Source organism: Salminus brasiliensis, chromosome 6, assembly GCF_030463535.1.
Source record: "Salminus brasiliensis chromosome 6, fSalBra1.hap2, whole genome shotgun sequence".
Taxonomy (NCBI): domain Eukaryota; kingdom Metazoa; phylum Chordata; class Actinopteri; order Characiformes; family Bryconidae; genus Salminus; species Salminus brasiliensis.
The window spans coordinates 519,922-527,868 of record NC_132883.1 but is presented as its reverse complement, the minus strand read 5'-3'; positions in this window follow the sequence as shown (position 1 = coordinate 527,868).

Genomic DNA, 7,947 nt, shown 5'->3' with positions numbered 1-7,947 from the left:
GAATCTGAGTCTGTCATCTTCTTATATTTGTGTTGTTTGTAGAATTACTTAAGTTCTCGTTGTTTCTGCTGTATATTTGACTCAGTTTTCTCCCAATCATTTGAATTGCTTCGGAATCTGAATGAGTCATTTTTACGTATCAACTTTTTGTTAAAGGTTAAAAATATACCTTCAAATTGATTCATTTGTAAGTGAATCTTTTTATTTGAGTATATATTTATTCTGAATCGGAGTGTAAACTATTCATTTGAGAAAATATTTATTTGCTGTTTTCTGTATTTCAGTCTTTTTTCATCTGAATCAGTCAGGAGTTTAAATGAATGTTTTGGGGAAAAGAATGACTCTTTTGGAATTGATATGAATCGTTTGGGTACACTTTCTTTGTTCTGAATGAATCTGAGTTGTTTCTGTAAATGATTCCTTTTTTTAAAAGCAGGTGTTTTTCAGGACTCTGAATCTGTGTTCGACTCTTTTGAACGTTGGTGAATCGGTACTTGCCTCCTGAAGCTGCTGATTTGTGTTGATTCATTAGATTTCATTTGATATAGTTTTTTAGGTATACTTTCTGTTTTGGGGGCTGTTTGTTTATGTTTGTATACACGCGCAGACCCTCAGACCACCTACATACTTTGACTTGATGTTGAGCTCTGACACGTGTGTGTGTGTGTGTGTGTGTGTGATCCGCGCGCGCAGAGGATCAACAAAAAAACTGGGATTGTTTATTTATTTTTGGATTGTTTTGGAAACTTCCAGCAGAGACTTCCTCATCCTCACTTAAAGGAGGAAGAGTGAGTGAGGAGTGAAAGTGAAGTGTGTATTAAAGTTGTAGACCCTCTGTTCCCGACTTGTGTGTTTATGAATGTTATTAGTGTTCGTTAGAATGCTTCGTTAGAAGCTACATTAAAAAGTCAACCAAGCAAAAACATATTCAAGGACACCACCCGGTTAAACAGAATAGTGTATGTCCAACTCGAGCAAAAGCATACCCTATACCCTATATCCTCTCCTTCAATCACCCCCTCGCCCTCTCCCTCAATCATCCTTTCCTCTCCCTCAATCGCCCCCTCGCCCTCTCCCTCACTTAAAGGAGGAAGAGTGAGTGAGGAGTGAAAGTGAAGTGTGTATTAAAGTTGTAGACCCTCTGTTCCCGACTTGTGTGTTTATTAATGTTATTAAAGTGTTCGTTAGATTGTGTGTATGTGTGTGTGTGTTTCTGCTCTCAGTCTCCCGGTGGTGTGTGGTTCCAGGTGATAGGGATCCTGAGGGAGGACAACCTGCAGATACAGACCCACACACACACACACACACATACTTTTTGTTTTTTTCTTAAGTCTTTTGGGGACTACAAGCTGTAAGCTACATTAGGGGGACCCACCTTTCTAAATGATGCTCTAAACACACCCATCACTTAGAAATAACAGAAACAATTGCTAAAGCAATGTGACATTTTCCGACCTTCTGGGGACCGGGAGACACACACACACACAGTGTTTCTAGTATTTTTTGTAGGTACTTGAAAACAATGTGGGGACAAATTTGACCAACAATTGTGTTGCAGCTATAACATTTTTAAAGTAGGAGAATTGAATTAATAATAAATAACCAACTGTTTGCATTTTTTTTTCATTTTTTTCTTGGTTTGCAATGCATTATTTTTGCAAAAATAATAATGGTTTTAAAACATAAGTAATATCTGACTACATAAGTATTGAGAATTCAGAAGTACACGACATTTTCTGTTACATTTGTCATTTAAAAAAATCCAACTCAAGACCAGCTTCAATTAGTACCTTGATTTAGATGGTTTAAGCTGATCTTTGATGGTCAAGGTTTGACAAGCCTGTCATCCAAGCAAAAACATATTCTAGCACCCTCTCCCTTAATCATCCTTTCCTCTCCCTCAATCGCCCCCTCGCCCTCTCCCTCAATTGCCCCCTCGCCCTCTCCATTAATCATTCTTTCCTCTCCCTCAATTGTCCTTTCCTCTCCCTCAATCATCCTTTCCTCTCCATCAATCGCCCCCTCGCCCTCCCCCTTAATTGCCCCCTCGCCCTCTCCATTAATCATCCTTTCCTCTCCCTCAGTCGCCTCTTCGCCCTCTCCCTTAATCATCCTTTCCTCTCCCTCAATCATCCTTTCCTCTCCCTTAATCATCCTTTCCTCTCCCTTAATCATCCTTTCCTCTCCCTCAGTCGCCTCTTCGCCCTCTCCCTTAATCATCCTTTCCTCTCCCTCAATCGCCCCCTCGCCCTCTCCCTCAATCATCCCTTCCTCTCCCTCAATCGCCCCCTCGCCCTCTCCCTCAATCGCCCCCTCGCCCTCTCCATTAATCATTATTTCCTCTCCCTCAATCATTCTTTCCTCTCCCTCAATCGTCCTTTCCTCTCGTTCAATCGCCCTCTAACCATCCCCCTCATTTGTCCCCTCGCCCTCTCCCTCAATCATCCTTTCCTCTCCCTCAATCGCCCCCTCACCCTCTCCCTCAGTCATCCTTTCCTCTCCCTCAATCGCCCCCTCACCCTCTCCCTTAATCATCCTTTCCCCTCCCTCAATCGCCCCCTCTCCCTCTCCCTCAATCGCCCCCTCGCCCTCTCCATTAATCATTCTTTCCTCTCCCTCAATCGTCCTTTCCTCTCCCTCAATCGTCCTTTCCTCTCCCTCAATCGCCCCCTCACCCTCTCCCTCAATCATCCTTTCCTCTCTCAATCGCCCCCTCGCCCTCTCCCTTAATCATTCTTTCCTCTCCCTCAATCGCCCCCTCGCCCTCTCCCTCAATCATCCTTTCCTCTCCCTCAATCGCCCCCTCGCCCTCTCCCTTAATCATCCTTTCCTCTCCCTCAATCGCCCCCTCGCCCTCTCCCTCAATCATCCTTTCCTCTCCCTCAATCGCCCCCTCGCCCTCTCCCTCTCCCTCAATCATCCTTTCCTCTCCCTCAATCGCCCCCTCGCCCTCTCCCTCAATCATCCTTTCCTCTCCCTCAATCGTCCTCTCCCTCAATCATCCTTTCCTCTCTCTCAATCGCCCTCTCCCTCAATCATCCTTTTCTCTCCCTCAATCGCCCCTTCGCCCTCTCTCTCAATCATCCTTTCCTCTCCCTCAATCATCCTTTCCTCTCTCTCAGTCGCCCCTTCACCCTCTCCCTTAATCATCCTTTCCTCTCCCTCAATCATCCTTTCCTCTCTCTCAATCGCCCCCTCGCCCTCTCCCTCAATCATCCTTTCCTCTCCCTCAATCGCCCCCTCGCCCTCTCCCTTAATCATCCTTTCCTCTCCCTCAATCGCCCCCTCGCCCTCTCCCTCAATCATCCTTTCCTCTCCCTCAATCGCCCCCTCGCCCTCCCCCTTAATTGCCCCCTCGCCCTCTCCATTAATCATCCTTTCCTCTCCCTCAGTCGCCTCTTCGCCCTCTCCCTTAATCATCCTTTCCTCTCCCTCAATCATCCTTTCCTCTCCCTTAATCATCCTTTCCTCTCCCTCAATCATCCTTTCCTCTCCCTTAATCATCCTTTCCTCTCCCTCAGTCGCCTCTTCGCCCTCTCCCTCAATCATCCTTTCCTCTCCCTTAATCATCCTTTCCTCTCCCTCAATCATCCTTTCTCTCCCTCAGTCGCCTCTTCGCCCTCTCCCTTAATCATCCTTTCCTCTCCCTCAATCGCCCCCTCGCCCTCTCCCTCAATCATCCCTTCCTCTCCCTCAATCGCCCCCTCGCCCTCTCCCTCAATCGCCCCCTCGCCCTCTCCATTAATCATTATTTCCTCTCCCTCAATCATTCTTTCCTCTCCCTCAATCGTCCTTTCCTCTCGTTCAATCGCCCTCTAACCATCCCCCTCATTTGTCCCCTCGCCCTCTCCCTCAATCATCCTTTCCTCTCCCTCAATCGCCCCCTCACCCTCTCCCTCAATCATCCTTTCCTCTCCCTCAATCGCCCCCTCACCCTCTCCCTTAATCATCCTTTCCCCTCCCTCAATCGCCCCCTCTCCCTCTCCCTCAATCGCCCCCTCGCCCTCTCCATTAATCATTCTTTCCTCTCCCTCAATCGTCCTTTCCTCTCCCTCAATCGTCCTTTCCTCTCCCTCAATCGCCCCCTCACCCTCTCCCTCAATCATCCTTTCCTCTCTCAATCGCCCCCTCGCCCTCTCCCTTAATCATTCTTTCCTCTCCCTCAATCGCCCCCTCGCCCTCTCCCTCAATCATCCTTTCCTCTCCCTCAATCGCCCCCTCGCCCTCTCCCTTAATCATCCTTTCCTCTCCCTCAATCGCCCCCTCGCCCTCTCCCTCAATCATCCTTTCCTCTCCCTCAATCGCCCCCTCGCCCTCTCCCTCTCCCTCAATCATCCTTTCCTCTCCCTCAATCGCCCCCTCGCCCTCTCCCTCAATCATCCTTTCCTCTCCCTCAATCGTCCTCTCCCTCAATCATCCTTTCCTCTCTCTCAATCGCCCTCTCCCTCAATCATCCTTTTCTCTCCCTCAATCGCCCCTTCGCCCTCTCTCTCAATCATCCTTTCCTCTCCCTCAATCATCCTTTCCTCTCTCTCAGTCGCCCCTTCACCCTCTCCCTTAATCATCCTTTCCTCTCCCTCAATCATCCTTTCCTCTCTCTCAATCGCCCCCTCGCCCTCTCCCTCAATCATCCTTTCCTCTCCCTCAATCGCCCCCTCGCCCTCTCCCTTAATCATCCTTTCCTCTCCCTCAATCGCCCCCTCGCCCTCTCCCTCAATCATCCTTTCCTCTCCCTCAATCGCCCCCTCGCCCTCTCCCTCAATCATCCTTTCCTCTCCCTCAATCGCCCCCCTCGCCCTCTCCCTCAATCATCCTTTCCTCTCCCTCAATCGCCCCCTCGCCCTCTCCCTTAATCATCCTTTCCTCTCCCTCAATCGCCCCCTCGCCCTCTCCCTCAATCATCCTTTCCCCTCCCTCAATCGCCCCCTCGCCCTCTCCCTCAATCATCCTTTCCTCTCCCTCAATCGCCCCCTCGCCCTCTCCCTCAATCATCCTTTCCTCTCCCTCAATCGTCCTCTCCCTCAATCATCCTTTCCTCTCCCTCAATCATCCTTTCCTCTCTCTCAATCGCCCCCTCGCCCTCTCCCTCAATCATCCTTTCCTCTCCCTCAATCGTCCCCCTCGCCCTCTCCCTCAATCATCCTTTCCTCTCCCTCAATCATCCTTTCCTCTCTCTCAATCGCCCCCTCGCCCTCTCCCTCAATCATCCTTTCCTCTCCCTCAATCATCCTTTCCTCTCCCTCAATCGCCCCCCTCGCCCTCTCCCTCAATCATCCTTTCCTCTCCTTCAATCGCCCCTTCGCCCTCTCCCTCAATCATCCTTTCCTCTCACTCAATCACCCCCTCACCCTCTCCCTCAATCGCCCCCTCAGCCTTTCCCTCAATCGCCCCCCTTGCCCTCTCCCTCAATCGCCCCCTCTTTAAAAAATGCAGGGAGGGGGAGGTGCAGCACCTGTTCACTATATTCACTTCTTTGCAAACGCACACCCCCAGAGTACACTGTACATTTACATTTAAATAAGCAGCTTCATATCTGACTGCAGAATGTAGACTCATCCTGTGAATGTTGGGTGCAATGAGGCACCATCCGTCTCCAGACAATTACTGTCTGCGTCTACTCCACTTTTTGTCACCTGAAATGGGCACAACAGTCACTAATAAACCCGAGATGAACAAGAATGTTGGCAAATGAAAGCTACCTTGATCAGTGTAAAGCCATAGAAAAGTATAGCCATACTTTAATAGCCATGCCTTCACACTAAACACACCAAACTTATTTACAGGAAAATGCATAACTCAGACAATGTGGGGACTCAGTAGGGGAGGTGTAGCACTTCGAGTGTTGACTGACATCACTTTATTACTAAAAAAAAACATTCCTAGAGTACATTGTACACTGTGGTGACTCAATGTTTACCAAAAGAACTAAATAAAACTTTCATACCTCGTTCCAGAAAGTAGTTTCAAAACCTGAAACATTTCATGTGTAAAACATGCATGAATTAAAGCAGTTAACTTACCTGGATGTGAGAAGAAGAACAGTGTGGTGAGTCCTGGGTGCAATGAGGTTCATCTTGAGAGGAACCATCTAACAAAAGACATTTCCTCTTCTGCTGCACACTGTGTCACCTACCCCACTCACAACAGCGCAAAAGTAAACATTACACAGCATGTGAGCAGTATCATATTGCAACCAGTTGGGATTGATCTGATCAGTCCTGGACACTAAACCATTCTGACAATACTTTAAAACATACAACGTTTCATTTACATAATGCAAATAATGTAAAAATATGTTTGGTTTTTTTTTATCTAACTAGTACCACTGCTACAATAAGTGACATTCTTATTTTGCATCTCCAGGGAAAATCACCATCTGTATAATTATATGTGACCTCTTTGCCAGGTGCTATGTCTCTTAAAGCAAACAGGCACAAACAGGGCTTTCCATCCACAGTTATTAGCTTCATTTTACAGTTGGGGTTAATGTGGTCATCATTAACCAGTCTTCCTCGACTGCCATCATCCCTGACAGCATCAATACTGAATTTGAACCAAAGTTATTTGGTGACAAAATCTTTCAGTTGTAGAATTAAAAATAATCCCTACTGGGAAAAGTCTGGCTGGCTGGCTAAGATGGTCAGGCAAGCTGTGCAAGCTGTGTCAGTTGTATAATATGTTTTAATTTGAATTGGATGCTTGAATCAACCAGCATGAACAACTTGCTGAGGCCCTGCAATGAGGCCAACAACCTGAAGAACAGAAGTACTCCCCTCAACATTCCATGCCAGATGAAGTCTGATGTTCCTCTGAGCTGATGAGATCTCCTCTCCCTAACTGGAATCTGCCTATTTAGAAACAACAGTCCTTGCTAACACACCTTTTAAGTCTGAGTTCATGAATCTGCTCTGCTCACCTTTAAAAGAATCAGTACATTTAGCCTTAGCATTGCTGCACCACATGATAAAGAGTGCTAGCGCTCTTGTAATTAGTGTATCCGGACGCTGGGGGAGTGCACACACTTTTAATCAGTTTATATTGATGCTGGGGACTTCTACGATTTTAAGGGGCTCAGCTCTTTTAAACTGATATTTTGAAATGGTTAACTTTGTGGGGACTCGATTTTTCACCCCCACATTGACGTGTGTCCCCACAGTATTGGTGTGCATTCGAAGTCCCTTTGATGTAAAGTTTACAAACACACACACACACACAGTCTCATCTGTTTCTCTCTCTCTCTCTTTCTCTCTCGCTTTTCCTACCTTTTCTAAAATAAATGTCTTGTGAATATATTTGAATATATTCTACAATACAGTTAATATGTGAATTTTTAAATTATTAATATTTTTCTATATGGAATTAAAACCTGTGCAACTAAAATTAAATCTCTCTCTCTCTCCCATTTATCTCCTCCCTCTTTCTCTGTCTTACTCACTGAGGGGAGGGCTATGAAGTGTAAAAGTGGGAGAGAGAAAGGTAGAGAGAGCTGCAGAAGTGAGTACAGCATATACAGCACACACACACACACACACACACACACACACTGAGTGCTGCAGTGGAGTCTGGCTGTGTGTTCTGGGGGAAGGTAAGCTCAGTACTGTAGTGCAGTTTGCTGGACGGTGGTGTAATTAAAGGGCTGTACTGCTTCTGGGACTTTGAGTGACCCTGGAAGAGCTGAGGGCTGTTCTGACTCTGATGGTGTAGAAGGTTCTGAGGTGGAGGCTTTGGTTCTTGCTGGTTCTCCGGAGCTGATCTGGATGGACCTGTTTTCCGTGTCTGAACTGAAATCTAAAAATTTCACATTTCACTCGTTTTTATAATGAACTGAGTTTCTGTTTCTGTGTCCTGATTATACTGAACACACACTGCTGCACAAACACCACCACCTCACTGAGATTCCTATTTTATACAAACTGCTGCTGAGTTCATCATCACTCATAATTCATC